General features: G+C 35.1%; 2 long non-coding RNA genes across 2 annotated transcripts in view; one reads left to right on the top strand and one right to left on the bottom strand.

Annotated features, from left to right (window-relative positions):
- Nucleotides 1-17,463, bottom strand: part of LOC310730867 — a 402,048-nt gene that overhangs the window by 256,459 nt on the left and 128,126 nt on the right. The window lies entirely within an intron of this gene.
- On the top strand, nucleotides 10,688-15,080 carry LOC310731506. Its single transcript, XR_014535239.1, has 3 exons — nucleotides 10,688-10,744; nucleotides 14,446-14,844; nucleotides 14,925-15,080. It is a non-coding gene; the product is annotated as an uncharacterized lncRNA (long non-coding RNA).

Raw genomic sequence — 17,463 nt, 5'->3', positions numbered from 1 at the left:
GTTTTGTTTTTAATAGGAATGAGGGATCATTAACATTAATGCAGCATATTTTGTACAGAAAATTTAAGCTAATGAAAAATCGAGCAAGTAGCAAGATAAATACAGGTTTTGAGTTTAGGAATGGTGGTGATATAAAAACATTTAGTCTTTTCCGAATAAACCAAACTTTTGTGTAATAAATTTAGATTTGGAGTACCTGAGCCCAATGTGGGTATAGTACAAATCTCTGAGCCAAAATGAATCCAGTTTCATGGATGAAAAATTTCCTTACCATCATCCCTGAACTATTCATCTGTTATCCAGATTTAAAGCTTTACACAAGTGTCCTAATATAACTTTTTTCCTTGGTTTTGTCTTCATAAGGCTCTAAAGCCTGTTATCAAGTGATCACATGATCCCTGCAGTGCTGTAACAGGTGCCGTTGTGGCAGGTGCAGTGCAATGGTGTAATGTATAACGGCACATACACTCTGTTCCGGCAGGAGTTTCTGCTATGCTGTGCCACAGCGATGCAATGCCAGACCCAAGTCCAGGGGAAACTGCTCATTGACGTGTTTGAGGTCAGAGGATTAACTACAGTTTCCCCTTACAGAACATAAATCATACAGCACAGTACAAAAGTCACTTCCTAGAACTATGCTTGCGTCATCATTTTTATTTATTTTTTTAATAAATGAATGCAAGCATTTACATCAACCTTTTTTTTTTTTTTTTTATTTGTTTAGTGGGAAACATGTTTTAAGATGTATGAGACACTCTTGTGTGGAATGCATTTGTGTATTCATGATATGGCTCTCAGAATTGACGCACACTAAATACATGAATAAGTATTATTAGTTTTGATGATGATAAATGTGTACTATATGCATTTGGGTCTGCAATTTTTGAAGGGTTTCACCTTAATCCCCTGTGAGTGAGGGTTTATGGTTTCTATAGAGACAGAGGTGAAAGCAAGAGTGTTGTGAAATCCGTGGTGAGCTGGTGACAGGTGCGTAGCGCATGTGATCGTCTAGGGACTGCGGCCTTTCTAATGCCTGTGTGTGGTGTGTGTGTGTGTGTGTGTGTGGTGTTAAACTGCAATCTGATCACTCCTGACTCCACTGACTCCATCAATACATTACATTTCCAGTCACATCCAGAACCACAAACATTTGTCACTGTTTTACAATTTTACTAAATAATATATATCCTGTTTTAAAAAATCTAAACTTGATTAAAACCATTTTCTTTTATACTTTTAAAAGAATTTTTTTTTCCATGAGATTAATTGCAGCTCCCCTATCACTGTGACAAGTTTTAAATGAATATAAGCTAGCACTATTTTCACCAACCTTCAGTATCTGCTTCATCCTGTTTAACATTGTTGTGGATCTGGAGCTTAAAAGCACTGGACATGAGGTTGGAAAACCCGTACATTGTACGTTAAATGCCAGTAGATTAAAGGGTACCATGCACACATGCATCCCCTAAGTGCAGTGTAAAGTAACCAATCCAACTAGTGGAACACTTTTGTGAGAAAACTTAAAAACCCTGAGGAAACTCGCACGCTCGGATTAGAATGCTAGAACTTTGAGGCAGCAATGTTACCTGCTTTGCTACCTCTAGCTAAACATCTCTCACCCTCACGGTAATGTATTATTTATTCTGTGAAATAGGAAAAAACCTACCAGCAGTGTTGAGGAATACTTGATGAGTTGTATTTTAGATTATGTTTGGAAAACTAATCCTATATTTTTAGTTACTTCTAGTCTCTTATGAACAATGTTTGAACAAAACCAAGTTTGTCAATGTAGAAAAAAGCTCAAAAAAATAATGGTAATTCATCACCGGCTGTTTTCCTGCTACGCAATGGTTTTAGTAATAAAGCTATATGTGTGTGTTTAAATATAGATAAGCCACTCGTCGGCACGATGAAACCTGAGCATAAGCGCCCCTGGATGTACAGTATCTAAGTAAAACCTTTTAATATGCTGGAGTAAGCAAAGACTTGTGGAAAAAGAGGCGTCACTTTTAATCACTCTAACAGGCTAGCTAGCAAATCCAAATCTTGCTAAAGGTAAACAGAGACTGAATCATTTTACACAATAATTGTTGCTGTGGATTTGCTATAGATTGGATTACACATGACTTTTTTCCATTTTTTTAAATAAAAAATAAAAAAACCCTAAACAATTTGTACTTTTTGAATGGCTGGGTATATTTGAAATGTTTAATTTTCACCTGGCATGTTTCTGTACAGTACCTATACTTATATACATAAGTATAATTTCTTAGTACTTATACACCATACTGTACATGTGAAAATGAAAATTTAAACAAAAATGTAAATATATATTCCTTTTGTTATTAAAGTTTATCAAGCTCACAAGTCAAAATTTTTTAAAGCAGGTTCTTTACTTCATGTTCAGTGTGTGTACAGAACACGCGTGCACACACATACACACAAGTTATGGGGACCTGCTTTTCGAAAGTTCTTACATGCTTGTAAAAAAAAATCTCTCTCTATATATATATATATATATATGTATGTATGTATGTATGTATGTATGTATGTATGTATGTATGTATGTATGTATGTATGTGTGTGTGTGTGTATATATATATATATATATATATATAATATAGATATAGATATATACACATATATATATATATATATATATATATATATATATATATATATATATATATATATATATATATATATATATATATATAGATTCTGTCACGCATGTGTTGAACACATTATTTTTGTAGAGGTCCCCATGTTAAACACAATTTTTGTTATTTCTTCATTGTGGGGACCAACCTGCACTGTGAATTGTTTATTTTTTGTATCGATGCTGACAATATTATTAATCCAGAATGATGATTTACTTTTATTTACTAAATAACACACAACCACACAGTGGTCTGTATGCCTTGTTCTGTTTATCATAATCGAACAAGTGTAATCCTAATTGTATTAAAATGCTGTTTAAAAATGTGGCTGAGAGAGGGAGAGAGAGAGGGGGAGAAAGGGGGGGGGGGGTAAGAGAGCTGAGAAGAAAAAAGAAAGAGCTGTAAAGCTAATAGGCTGAGAAATAGAAATAGCTAAATGATTCTAAAAGAAAAACATGAAAATGTTACACAATGTAATTCCAACCTCATCTTGCTGCATCGGCTGAATTTTTCACTCGGCTGTCCTGTGTGCTGTAAAAAGCTGACTAGACATTTTCCCCACAGATCTCATAACTACGTCTACCTTCCTCAATGAACATCTTTGCTTTAATGGTACTGGGCCAAATGATATCTACTAAAATTACCCTTTTAGTTTAGATTACACATTACTTGAAGGAACAGTTAAATTAAATATATCAGTATCAGATTGTCACTGCTTTAAATAACACCTTGTTAAGTTCAATAGAAACGAACGGCGATTTATATTTGTACGCGTGAATGTTCCTTATAGTATTTTTTTATTTGGATTGAGTTACACAACTATGCTGTAGGAACTACAATCACAGCTAAAAAGCCACAATGTTACAATAAAGGTAGCATATTCTCAGGAGAAATTTCTTTAAAGTTTACAGAATTTATGTGATTGCATGTTATATTATAGCCTGGTTTCCATTGTTTCTGCTGTTACTGACAAATTTCACATTGTTAAAAGAAATTCTTTGGAAAATCTGAAACGTAACTGTCCGATTTACTGACATTACTTGCCTAAAAGACAGCAATAGTAGGACAATTAAATCAGATGGCATGTAACTCCAAATGCAAAGTGAAATGATTGTTTGAGTATTGTCATTATTTATAATACTGATTATCATGCATGCTAAAGGACATTAAAGGCTGCAATCTTCCCTTCATTAGCTTTTAAAATGATTTCTCTAGGCATAACTCATTGTTTAGATTGTATGATGATGATGATTAAAATTCAGGTATAACTAATTGATTGGACATACTGGTGTATGCAGAACAAAATCATTTAATTCTATAAGTAATAATCAAAGAATTATTATAATAGAAAGATCTATTATAGAATTTGATGAAGCACCAGTAGAGACGATGGGTTTAAGTAAACGAATTTGATAATAAATATATATGATATTGATAATGAAATAAATATAACATTGAACACGACTTCTTTTAAATACCTCACTTCTATGCAATGTGACATCCCTGTTTTTTAAAGAGAGAAAAAAGAACAACCTCTTCATCTATAAATTTATATCAGTGTTTATTATTACTACGGCATTTGTTCATGTCAGCACAAAAAGCATCATCCTTTTTTTTTGTTCAAACAAAATGCTAATTGTTAAATGCACCTTAATCTCTTCAGTTATTTTTAATGAGTTTATTAATACATGTGAATGAGAACAGAAAGGTCTATGGATATTGAGAGTTTGTACATGAACCAACACTTTACAACAAAGGAGGATTTTTTTTTCGATCACTAGATTGAGGGATGTTGCAGGGAATTCTTTGACGTGCTGGATGTGGTGTTGTACCTCTAAACGATTCAGCAGCTGATAAACTGTGTACCATTTTATAGAGCGAGTGGAACTGTAGTATAAATAAAAAGAAAAAAACTGCCGTGGCAATTAAGGTTTCTTTGGCACTGTGTAGACATGAACAAGTCAAGTCCAAGATACATGTGTAGACAAAGCATTGTTAATGATTAAACTATGTACAGTAAAGAATAATATCTGCTTGCTAGCTGTCTTGCTATAGATACCCTGGTAATTGGTCTATTAAGCATTTAAAGCTTCTGCTTACAGCAACAAATCACCTGCCCTCTTTTGCTAAATGGATGTTTTGTTGTGGATAAACAAACAATACACCACTAAATTACATTTCATTAAAGGGAAACATTAGCTGATCATTAGTGTGATCACTAGCTTGTTTGAAATGTGCTAGTCTGATCAATTGGCTAAGTGCTTGTTGAAAATGTCATTTCAGACTGAGTCCCTTCTTTGGTGTTATAATAACCTTAACTCTTTTGGGAGGTGCAGTTGGTGTTTCAGTGTACAGTGTTCACTCTGAAGGCCCTACGGCAGTTCCCACTGACCCTGGCAACACGTGTCGTGACGGCTGAAATCTGACAGGATCAAAAACTTCAAACTAAACTACACTGGTCTTTGCAGTAGCGCACCTGAGAAAAACGCTACAGAATGAAGAGAATAGAATATTGAGGATAATTTAATACTTATTCATAGACAAAAATAAATTAAATTGTAAGTTAGTGATTCTGATAGAGTTAAGGTCAGCAGAGAAAGCTTTGGTAGCCCTGATGACCATTTATCAATACATATTGATCACACTCTTGATGTCACCCAAATGAGGATGGGTTCCCCTTTCAAATCTGGTTCCTCTCAAATCGGTTTCTTCTTCATAACATCTAAGGGAGTTTTTCCTTGCCACAGTCACCATGGCTGCTAATCAGAGATTAATGCACACCATTCACCTTAAATGTTACATTCTGTAAAGCTGCTTTGAGACAATGTCTGTTGTGAAAAGCGCTATAGAAATAAACTTGACTTGACGATAGATGGATGGATGGATGGATGGATGGATGGATGGATGGATAGAAAGAGAGAGCGAGCTCATTGTCAATGGGAATGTATGTGCACGTATCTAAATGTTGCACTTGTGTGTACATACAAAGTATATAGTTAATACAGTTTTTATTTGTCTTTGTCTGCTGTGTGTCATCACAACAGGAGACGAATAGAACGCCGCCGGTGTAGAAGATGTCCGCTCCTATTTGTCATTTTAGACAACAACTTTCATGTGGGTGTGCACGCATAAGCTTGTGTGTAGGGCTGTTGGAATAGCACGCATGTGCTTTCATCCACAAGACATAAAAAGCCAAGACAGGGGTCATACCATTCTTTTGACTTGCTGTATTTTTCCTGCTACTTGGTGTATATCTGAACAAAATCTGCTTACTACTTTTACAAGTTTTTTTCTGATAATTTAATAATAGGATTGCCATTGCCCCACCACCCCCCACACACCCAAAAGTGACACCCAATTACACACACAGAGCTGCTGTACACAACTCTGCACCCAAAGTACAAAACATGCATGATCAGACATGCAGGTTTTCACATGAGTAGCCTGAAGCACTCATCATGATGATTCTTATTTAAATATGCGCTGCCATTAATACACACATACGCATGTGCTCTCATGGTATGAGGCAAGGGTTACAGCTAAATTCAGACTAGTCCCTCTAGGCCAATACTTTCTTTCCACATGAGAGTACATTCTTCTCTCCTCTCTCCTCCTCCTCAAGCCTCTTCTCCTGCCTCCTTTATCCATAAGCAATACACACACACACACTCACCATAACGCACCACAACACGCCGACATTAATCGTCCATCATTGTGATGAGTTCACCACGGCCTCCTCATGCTGTCTCCCACGTTCCAGTTATGTAAGAACACAAGGAGCCTTGCTGCCTTTGTCTTTCCGGCTCCATTTATACAGGTCTTTAATGTTCTCAATGAATCATCTTGGAGCTAAAAACACTGGGCCACAATTAGTATCTCACCATTCATAGGTTTTGAGTTGGACAGCAAAGCCAGCCCCAATAACATCAAAAGCTTGTGAGCTGCACCTCTGAATCTACCATGATGCATGTTTTTTAAGTCATGTTTAATTACACTATACATTTGATCAAAACAGATTTGAGACACTTTCTCTAGTTGCAGAAATTGTCCTTTCATCTGTTTCCTAAAACGATCTATGTGGTTTTGGAGAATTCAGAATCATTGACAAATTTCTGTAAAATGCTGTGAGTGTTTTACGTCATGAGCTCAGCAGCGTTTCTAGGTGTAGGGAAACTAGGTGGTCGCCTATGATGCAACCAACTGGGGGCGCCAGTGAGAACCACCTGCCCTGCCATGGATGTGCATAATTATTATTTTTTATTGAAAACTGTGAACTGTGCATTATTTTATAATACATAATAGCTGATAAAGTAGCATATTGTTGTATTAGTCATTCATTTGCATTTCAATTATTGAATTATTTTTTAATTATTTGTTTTTCTGTTGAAACTGTTTGTTTTATATACAGTACTGTATATGTTTACATACTTGAATTCAGGCAATTTTGCAATGACTATTAAATGTGTTAACCTGTTTAATGGAAGGTTGTGAATGGTTTGTGTGGTGTGGGAGTGGAGCATTTGGGTGGGAGGGCAGTGTCATGGGGGGTTACAAAAAGGCTAGAAGCGTTTCATTTGCTATGTGTGTAAAATGTTTTTATTTTTACTATTTTTTTATTTCTACATTATGCACATTTTTATTATATATTCCAGTGAAGGGAGACTGTAAAGCTACAGTTCAAAAAGACACTTGACACAACTGTGTGCTTTTAACTTTGTAATAACAGTTTGGTGAAGGTTCATCTGATGTGTCTGATGATCAAGTGTACACAGTGTTGGGCAGTAATGCGTTACTGTAACGCAGTTACTTTTGACAGTAACTAATACTGTAACGCATTACTTTTTAAATAAAGTAACTCCGTTACTGTTACCGTATGGTGCGTTTGTCCGTTACTTTTTTAAATGAATTAATTTGGGCTAAAGTGTAGACTACAGTCTAACCTGTTTACAGCAGAGACGCATTGTAGGATTGGAGGATGAACCACTGTAAACACGAAGACGCGCTGTCTGACTAGCCATGTCTCCGTTTATTCAGGTCTGTTTGGCAGTAATGGCGAGTCGAGGCGAGAGCAAGACGAGTTTCTCAAAGTGGAAATATGCTCATTATTTCACTTTAGTTGAGCATAAAGACAAAAACATTTTAGTCAAATGTAAGCTGTGTCTTTCTGGTTTGAAGGTCGTATCTACTGCGATAGCAGCAACTCCAATCTGTCGAAGCTCCTCCAGAAACTCCATGCTAGAAGCTAGAAGCTAACTCGGTGTTCTGTTATACATTGTTGATAGTTTTCATACTTCAGCTGTGAAAGGAACATTTTAAAGAGCTCAACACAACAGCTTTTATGATGCAGAAGCCACTTTAGTTTTAGATTCTGAATATATTATTCAGCTTGTTTTGTTATTTATTTTGGAAATCCTTGTGATATATTCAGTATGTGCTGGTCTTACTTCAATAAAATAGTGTTTAAACATTACATTGTGTTTAAGTCAGTTTTGTGTTTGTATAGACCATAACACACAAAAGAGCATTAATGGGAACATTTAAAGAACGTTCTTTAAAAAAGTAACTAAAAAGTTACTTTTAACACTAACGCATTACTTTTTGGTGTAAGTAATCAACAAAGTAATTGAGTTACTTTTTGAACGAAGTAACGAGTAACTGTAACTAGTTACTATTTCTTAGTAACTAGCACAACACTGAGTGTACACATACATTGAACTATATGGTGTGTTTTACTCCACACCTATTATTCTGCCCATATTTTGGCACGATATTTTAGCATGGGATGGGAATAAGCTATTAGGAAATGTTTCATCTTGTAAACAATTTTGCTTAGTTGAGTTGCTTGTATATCACCTGAGCCTTCTTGACCATTGCTTCAGCCTGTTGATTTGATCTGGCCAATAAGCCTGGTTTTGCATTCAGCCCTACTGAAGTCTGACAGAAGGCTTATACATGTTTAAATGTATTACTGCGCTTACCATTTTTTGTTTAGTATGTTTTGTAGTAGCTACACAATGACATTTAATCAAAAGATGTCGGTAATCTTGCAAAAACGGTGATGAGGTCAATAAAATAAGCTGAAGGATAGATGCAGTTTGGAAGTGATTCTCGGTTTCTCTGAAGCGCCATTTTTGGAGACTTGGCCGAGCCTGACTTGCGCAGATGTGGATGGACTTTTGCCATGCATTCCTCTCTCTCTCTCTCTCTCTCTCTCTCTCTCTCTCTCTCTCTCTCTCTCTCTCTCTCTCTCTCTCTCTCTCTCTCTCTCTCTCTCTCTCTCTCTCTCTCTCTCTCTCTCTCTCTCTCTCTCTCTCTCTCTATCCATCTCTGACTCTTTCTTTCTTTCTTCTGGGGGCAGGAGGAGGGTTTACATAAAGTATCTGGTGTAATTATGGTACCAGATGCACTGTGGTATCAGTCCTCAAGAATAAGAACTCATTTTATAGCCCATAAACACTGTGTGTGTGTGTGTGTGTGTGTGTGTGTGTGTGTGTGTGTGTGTGTGTGTGTGTGTGTCTCGCACACACATACGTAAGCACACACAATTCTCTCCATCCATTTGGGAGTAATTTGGAGAAAAATGTTATTTTGTGAATGCCATAGTTTTCTTGATTCATACACATCCATCACTGTATAAAGCAGTACAGCAAGATTAATACACAGTGCCTGGCTCACACACAGCCAAGCATTCTCTCACACAGTCTCACATCAGAGTGGCAAGCACTCTCACACGCAAACACATACATGCTTGTAAACCATCAACAGTCATTCTTGAGTGTTTTTTAACATTATTATTTATTTTTATTACAAGTTTCCAATCACAAAAATCCATTCCTGTATCACATATCTACCATATGTTCCTCGGTCTCGTCCGGCACTGCTTCGGAAGACTTGCACCAGTTTGCATCATGGCTTCCGGAATGCTGTTTCTCGGTCTAGGTTCAAAAATGGGTTCTTCAGCTGTCACTGGTGTGCTCTGTGTCATGAGAGTGACTGTCTAAACATGCAGTTACATCAATGTGCACTAATTCCCACTGATTCGTCGTCTTCTTACGTCCCCTTGACTCTGACGAGACATAGTATGAATTTTACATTGTGTGTGTTTGTCAGTCAGGGTCTTTTAGGTGTGTCTGGCAAAAAGAAAAGTGTATGACCTGTTACCTGATGAAATACCAGACTAGCTAGCACATGGTTAGCAGTGCCATGCTCCCTGCACCATTACATCATTCACCTTCAGGACATCTGATGTCAAACACAAACTTTTAGACTACAGCGCCTCTCCATTCTCACTCTCCTAATGAATCGTTCTCGTTACATTCGAATGCCAAGAATGATGCTGTAATGCCTATCTGGTAATTATGGAAGAAATAAAACACTCCACTGTGTGCTGTTTATAGGATAATAATTGACATAGATTCATTTCTAATAACAGGAAGTCTTACACCAAAGCAATCTGCTGACAGTTTGTAATGATTGATGAATGGCAGGCATTCCTTTTTGTCCATTTATACGTGCATCAATTAAAGTAGGGTTTTTTCTTTGAGACATGTTAATTCCTATCATTATAATGATCACCTATTATGTATGGTATAGCAGATATAAACAGTCATTCCCGTACAAAAATCTTAGTAAGTTCATAAGACCAAAGAGTTTCCATGACACACTACACTACACACAAGTCTTTCACATGGAGAAAAACCTACTGACCTTCATGAAGCACTGACACCAGAGACTCCTTTTATAAATGGTAAATAAATGCCTTCTTATTATACATTTTTCTTTAATAAATACGTTTTTTTTATTATCTTGATTTGTTTATTAATTTTTTCCCTAAAAGGATGTAAAAAAATATTGAAGAATTTCAGCACAGAAGAATGAATGAAAAATTTAAAAGTCAATATTTCTATGAACCTTTGGAATTTTTCAAATGTATTTATTTAACTCACAATTAAAAATCACACAATTACTGCCATAAACCACATATCACAAATCTATAAATAGGTTAATGATATGAATGTTTTTTTTTTAGATATACACCAGGCAGCAGTACAAAAATCACAAGAAAAAAATATGGTATTACGCTGGTTTGTGTTAATATTTTTGTTATGCCTCTGGTTTGTGTTTTAGCAACATATTTTATTTATAGAGAAAAACTTTATCACGTTAAAACGTATTAACTGCAGATGCTAATACTTTGGTTTAGCTTGATTTATCATTTAAGATTAGTTAGCTAATGCATAATGTGTTACCTACATATAAAAATTGAGTGCTAGGATATATACACCGTATTGTTAGCTAACTACTATTTACAGAAACATTAACTAGTTATTTAACTAGCATTAGATCAGTAATTAAGCATACACATGTTGGTGGGGTGGCTAATGTTTTATTCTTGATAATTCAGAGCATTTAGTATGTAACCTTGATTGTATCAGGGCAGGGGAGGAGAAATTGACTCTTGCAGTAACTGAATATATTCATGGCTTCTGTGTTTAAAAGTTGTATAAAGGTGTGAAAGAAAGATGGGTTTCAAAAATATGTGGTAATTCATACATTTTTTATCAATTACCAAAATGGAAAGTAAATGCAAAGAAGAAAAATCCAATCAGTATTTGGTGTGACCAACTAACAGCTTTAATTCTTCTTGCGGTTTGCGATACACTTGCACATTGTTTTTAAAGGAACTTCACTGGTAGGTTGTTCCAAACATCTTAACTAACCACAGAGCTTATGTGGATCTTGGCTGCCTCAAATCCTTCTATCGCTTTATGTAATCCAGATAGACTTAATGATATTGAGATCAGGACTCTTTGGGGGCCAAACTATCACTTCCAGTACTCCTTGTTCTTGTTTACACTGAAAATAGGTCTTGATGACATTGGCTGTATGTTTGGAGTTGTTCTCCTGATGCAGAATAAATTTGGGCCCAAACAAATGTCTCCCTTATGGTACTGTATGATGGGTAAATACTTGCCTGTATTTCTCATCATTAAGGACACTATTAATCAATTCTCCAACTGTGTTTGTAGAAATGCTACCCCAAACTTGCAGGAAACCTCCACCATGCTTCAATGTCACCCGAATACAGTCATTATTGTACTGCTCTCCAGCCATTTGGAATTGGTTCCAATAGTTTTCACCAGTTCTTTGCTGATGGAACTGGAGGACATCTTTCAATATCAAATTAAAGTAAGCAAGATGTGTCATTCATCGTCTGCATTAAGTTTCTTCGGCCGACTATTTTCATTGTCCATTTTTTTGTGCTTATGAAAATAGCTTGAACAGCATGTCTTGAAAACCTAGTCGCTTTGTAATCTTTGCCTGGGAGAGACCTTGCTGATGCAGTACAATTACCCTGTGTCTTGTTGTGTAATATATGATCGGTGACATAAAACTGTTGAAAAAATTAAACATTTAAGGCCAAAGTGTATTCACAACAAATTAAATTTAGATTTTTCTTCAGTTCACATACTTTGCATTTTGCAATTTTGCAATTGATCATAAACAATTAAAATATGTATTTTTAAAAGCATTCTTACTTTACAGCACCAAATGTTTGCACAGTACTGTGAAATCTCATATATAGCATTATAAAACATCAGTTTGGTTAGTGTTGTGAATCTCCATTAAAATAAAGACTGAAGAACTCACTTTAATTATCATTATAACTATGTAATGTTGAGAAAAACCTGGAAAGATCTCTACACTCACTTGATTTTACATTCATTCACACATACAAGGTTTAACATTTAAGTTTTTCCTTGCCACTGTCACCCCAGCCTTGCTCATCAGGGATAGATACACATCATTCACTTATTTTAATTTATTGTTGTGTAATTCTTACATTGTGTAAAGCTGCTTTGAGACAATATCCATTGTCAAAATTCTACTGTCCTTGTTCTGTCTTTTCCAGAACATGCTTTGGAATTCTAAGGAATTCCTAAGATTTTAACTTGTGAGCAGAATGTGGGAATGCTGATCGATTTTCTTCCCCCCATGAAGAACAGCATAACATCACTTAAGTCTGTTTGCTGTCTGATAGCAAAAGAGGGCACTTTCATAAAAACCTATGCTTAAAGTACAATAAGTAAGAAAATTGTTCACTATGTGTTAATCAGCTGATAAAGCTTTTCTAAACACACACTTTAACACATTTTATACTTTTATTTTGCCAATGGAAAAAGTTTTGATCAAGCTGCTTTGTCCAGCAGGGGTTTCATCTTCTACTAATTATAGGGTTAATAAGGAGGAAAAAAAAAAGGGTAAAAAAAAAAATAATCTGTGTTTCTCTTTATTAGGATTGAGGCGGCCTTACAAAGTTCATGAGCAGCAGTGTGTTGTGACTGAGCACCAAGGCCTGCTTTTAAAATCCTGATAGCCGGCTGTTTCCTTTAAAGGCTTATATCAAAAATAAAATTGCAGCAATATGATCCAGTCTGTGGGGAGAAATATTTATGATGGATATGAATACTGTGGAATTACAGAGGGAAGCCCATTAGAATCATTAGTGCAATATTGGTTGATGAATGCAGTGCCCTCTCTTGACCTTTTCTTTTTACTATATTGTAAGATGGCACAGGCTTTAGGAGTACAATAAAGACATGTTTCACACTGATTTTATTTTGGGAAAAAAAAAAAATTGTGTGTGTGTGTGTGTGTATGTATGTATATATATATATATATATATATATATATATATATATATATATATATATATATATATATATATAAGGAGCATGACATGGCAACATGCACAATTAATTTGAGATGCTCTCCAATGTGACTTTTACTGTAGGCAAATAGACAGTTGAATTCTGGAATAAAATCTAGAGTCTAATCTTATTTCAAGAAGTTTGAGAAATTTTATCAATCGTGTTTGATACAGCCAGTGTATTTCCTATTGCAGCATTGAGACACAGGAAAGGTAATATAATTTGCCAGGGTTGGAAGGTTCAGAAAATGTCCACTACAATTACACCTTAAAAATCATTAAAGAAAACAATATGATCCCTAAAAATAGGGGAAAAACTTATTTTTTTTGTTTGTTTTTGCATGTGTAACAGACATTATCCATTCCACGATTCTATTTTCCTCCAATAAATCGTACAACAAACTATTTCAGAGATCAACTTTACTAGATCAGTTTTGCACTTGCACTTGAATTTTTTTTTCTGAATTATTTGCTTGTAAATAATATAAATGTTTGCAAAGTATTTTTAAACTGGCCCTATTTGATTTAAATACCTGGAAACCCTGTTATTGACTGTCTGTTTGCTTTTCTATAGAAATGTTCATAAAGTGAACATGGGGCAGTCTGAATCTTGCCCTCTATTAGTTCTTGTTGCAGTTAACATTTTGGCCACTAGGTGCAATAATACCTGTATATACATACAGTAGACACAATGGTATGCATGTTGCATTATAAGAATGTCTTAAGTGAGCAGACCAATAAATCATTGGTGAAAAAGTAAGATCTTTTGCATTATTATTATTATTATTATTATTATTATTATTATTATTATTATTATTATTATTATTATTCATTATTTATCTTTGCTGACTCAAAGAAGGTTATTAATATTTCAATGTAATTTAAAATGCATGGAGCTGTGAAAGCCTCTATGAACAGGCTGCCTCTGATTCCAATGCTGTGTGTATATGGGTTGAAGATAATAAGCCATTGTAAATTATTAACAGCCAACTTGGAGCTTTACTGTACTCTCATCCTTCAAAGTGCCAAAAGTCGAGCAAAAGACAAACAATAGTAATATATTCTTTCTTGCAGGGCTGTTAGTGTGAGTGAGGGATGAAGACGGGCTGATGTGTGAGCACCAATATAAAAACTTATGTAAAACGCCCACACAGGCTTTGCTTGTGAGCCCAAATACAGCACAGATGCATCATCATATACATCAAATGCATGGGTCATGGTTCAGAAAGGACTGTCTTTAACATGATTATCTGTTTAGTTGCTCAGGCTGGGACTCAGATAGAGGCTGCAGGATGGCTTTTATTTCTTCTGACAAGGAACATTCCAAAAGTTCATGGAAAATAAATTTTCAATTCATAAAATTAAATGTTTATATTCACCAATATAAGAATGTGATTCCAGAGATTTTTTTTATTATTAGTAGATCATCTTACAATTATATTAACTCTGGAATCGCATTCTGACACCATCAGGGTTGGATTTTTTTTTTATGCAGCATCCAAGTAAAAAACAACAACAACTAATTATTGTATCGCTGCTTCAACAATTATTAGCAGAGTTTTGGTTGGATGCGGCATCATAAAAAGAAAACAGGTACACAGCATCATGAACTTCAACCATGTCCTAAACATCACAAGGATGATGCAATGTGCTGTCATGAGTTCCCTTAAATGTTTGTCCAGTGATATAAGAATGTTACTATTTTTGGCAAGTGAGGTGTTAACCAGCCATAAGGTTTGTCATATGACACAATTAATGGAATGATACTTTGTTGCAGTCATCATAACATACAATACCAGACCCAGAGAAAAAAGTTTAATGGCATTGTTTTACTTAGCAATAAAGCTTCCCTTAGCATACAACTGTAACACGACACTCCATTTCTTATGGATCATTTTTATGCATTTATATCAGTCTAATGAAGTAAGTTATAAATCTATCTAAAAGAAAACCAAGCAGTTGTTGATTGCAGATTCTGAATTACCAAAATATTATAAACAATATAGAAACATTATTATTATAATTTTTTTTTTTTTTTGAAGGTGTCTCTCCATTAAGATGTATTATAATCTCAAAGATTTTATGAAAATCTACCTATGAACAAGATAACGAATTTTTACAAGCCGTATTAAAACAAGGAAAAATACGCAACAGTTTTAGGAAAATAATGAAGGGATGTTGTTGTAAATGTTTTTTCCAACTGCATCCCATTGACTTTTGTTCTGCTTATGTCACAGTGATTTGCTAACTATTTAAATTTCCTTTTAATTGAAAAATATTATAATATATTATATATTTATATTATATATATTTTTTTGTAGTTAATATTGTGGGACAGCAACAAATTAATACTGACTAAAATTATAAAGACTGTCTGGTGGAGGAAAACTTTACAGCGTTACCTCAGACTGTTACAAAGCCATAACTCTGGAGTCTCCGTTTATAATTGCTAAATATATGTCTCCTCCCAGAACAAAATGGCCTGTCTGCGTGCAGTCTGCCATATATAAGCCCATGTAAGTTGTTACTATAGAAACAGCCTTGCAGCCAGAACTATTGATGCGGTATAAAGATAAATAAAACTGAATAGATAAATCAAACCTAAAATGGTCATTCCACGCTAAGTTCAAAGTTTATTTAGGTCGGTTTCCAAGCCCACAGCATTATGTTTGTGGCATAAATATTTGCTCACTCGCACACATTCCCATACACACACAAAGCATTGCATACTTTTTATAGTCAGATATCTGATTACAGTGCATGTAGGCTTTATTACTCTCCTTGTTTACATTTCTGCTTTTCTTTTATAAGATCTTGAAGTGGTACGTGACCTTTTGTCACCCATATCTCTGCCATGTTTATTTGTACTTGTAGCACAGCATTGACCCGGCTTGTCTCTACCCCGACCCCATGTTCTCTCACAGAAAATGATGCCTGGGTATTTGTATTGCGCACACGTCTTTCCTTATCGCACTAAAAAGAAACTCGACATGACCGAAGCTATTTACAGTGCTAGCTTGACCTGCACGGCACAAGTCTATACAGAATGGTTAAGAGACCATACTTACAGTAAATCTAAAATAGAATGTAAAACTAACAATTCTCATACAGGTCAGACTTCAAAACAACTGTGTCTAGATTATGGACAAGGGCTACATTTCCCATGTCACATGACTTTCCATACTTGTTTCACATTCATTAGCACTTGTGTTCACTACCAGTCAATAGTTTGGACAAACCTTCATATTCAATGAATATGAATATGTTTTTTTCGTTATTTTTATTGTTTTTAACTTTGTATATTAATGGAGCCATTGAAATGATGATAGAACAAGTATGGAATTATGTAGTTAACAAAAATGTGTTAAATAACCCAGAATATGTTTTATATTTTTGATTATCCAAAGATGCCACCATTGACATTCTCTCAGTCAGCATCATGAGGTAGTCACCTGGAATGGTTATCCATAAATCATGGAGTGCCTAGAGGTGTTGAGTCCTTGTTTGCTGCTTTTCCTTCACTTTCTGGTCCAACTTATCCTAGGTGGAGGTGGTTTGCGATAATTTTTAATTTTGGAACTAAACGAATGATGGTCCCACTTAAATGCAAACCAGATAGGATGGAATGGTTAAGTGAGTCCTTAGTTTTGACTAAATTACCAATAGTGTCACCATCAAAACTCCCCTTCACCATTATACCTCCTCCTCCATGCTTTATAGTGGAAACCAGGAGCAGGAACTATTTGTTCACCCAATTTTTCTAACAAAGACAAGGTGGTTAGAACCAAAAATCTCACCTTTAGACTCATCAGACCAGAAGACATTTTTTTTTACTTATCTAATGTCCATTTCTTGTGTTTCTTGGCCCAAGCAAGTCTCTTCTGCTTGTTCTGAGGATGGAAATCCTAATAAAGTTGTCCTTTGCAGCAAAGGTAACACTTTGGCCTTCCTAATTTGGGACAATCCTAATGTTTAATCATGTTCTTTAATGTTTTTTGTGTCTGCATTTGGGAATACATTTAAAATTCTTGAGATCTTTCAGACTGACTAACATTTATTTCTTAAAGTAATGATGGACTGTCTTTTCTCTTT

Source organism: Silurus aristotelis (assembly GCF_946808225.1).
Source record: "Silurus aristotelis genome assembly, chromosome: 9".
NCBI classification, from domain to species: domain Eukaryota; kingdom Metazoa; phylum Chordata; class Actinopteri; order Siluriformes; family Siluridae; genus Silurus; species Silurus aristotelis.
The sequence above is the reverse complement of the archived record's forward strand: the minus strand, read 5'-3'. Positions and strand labels throughout refer to the sequence as shown.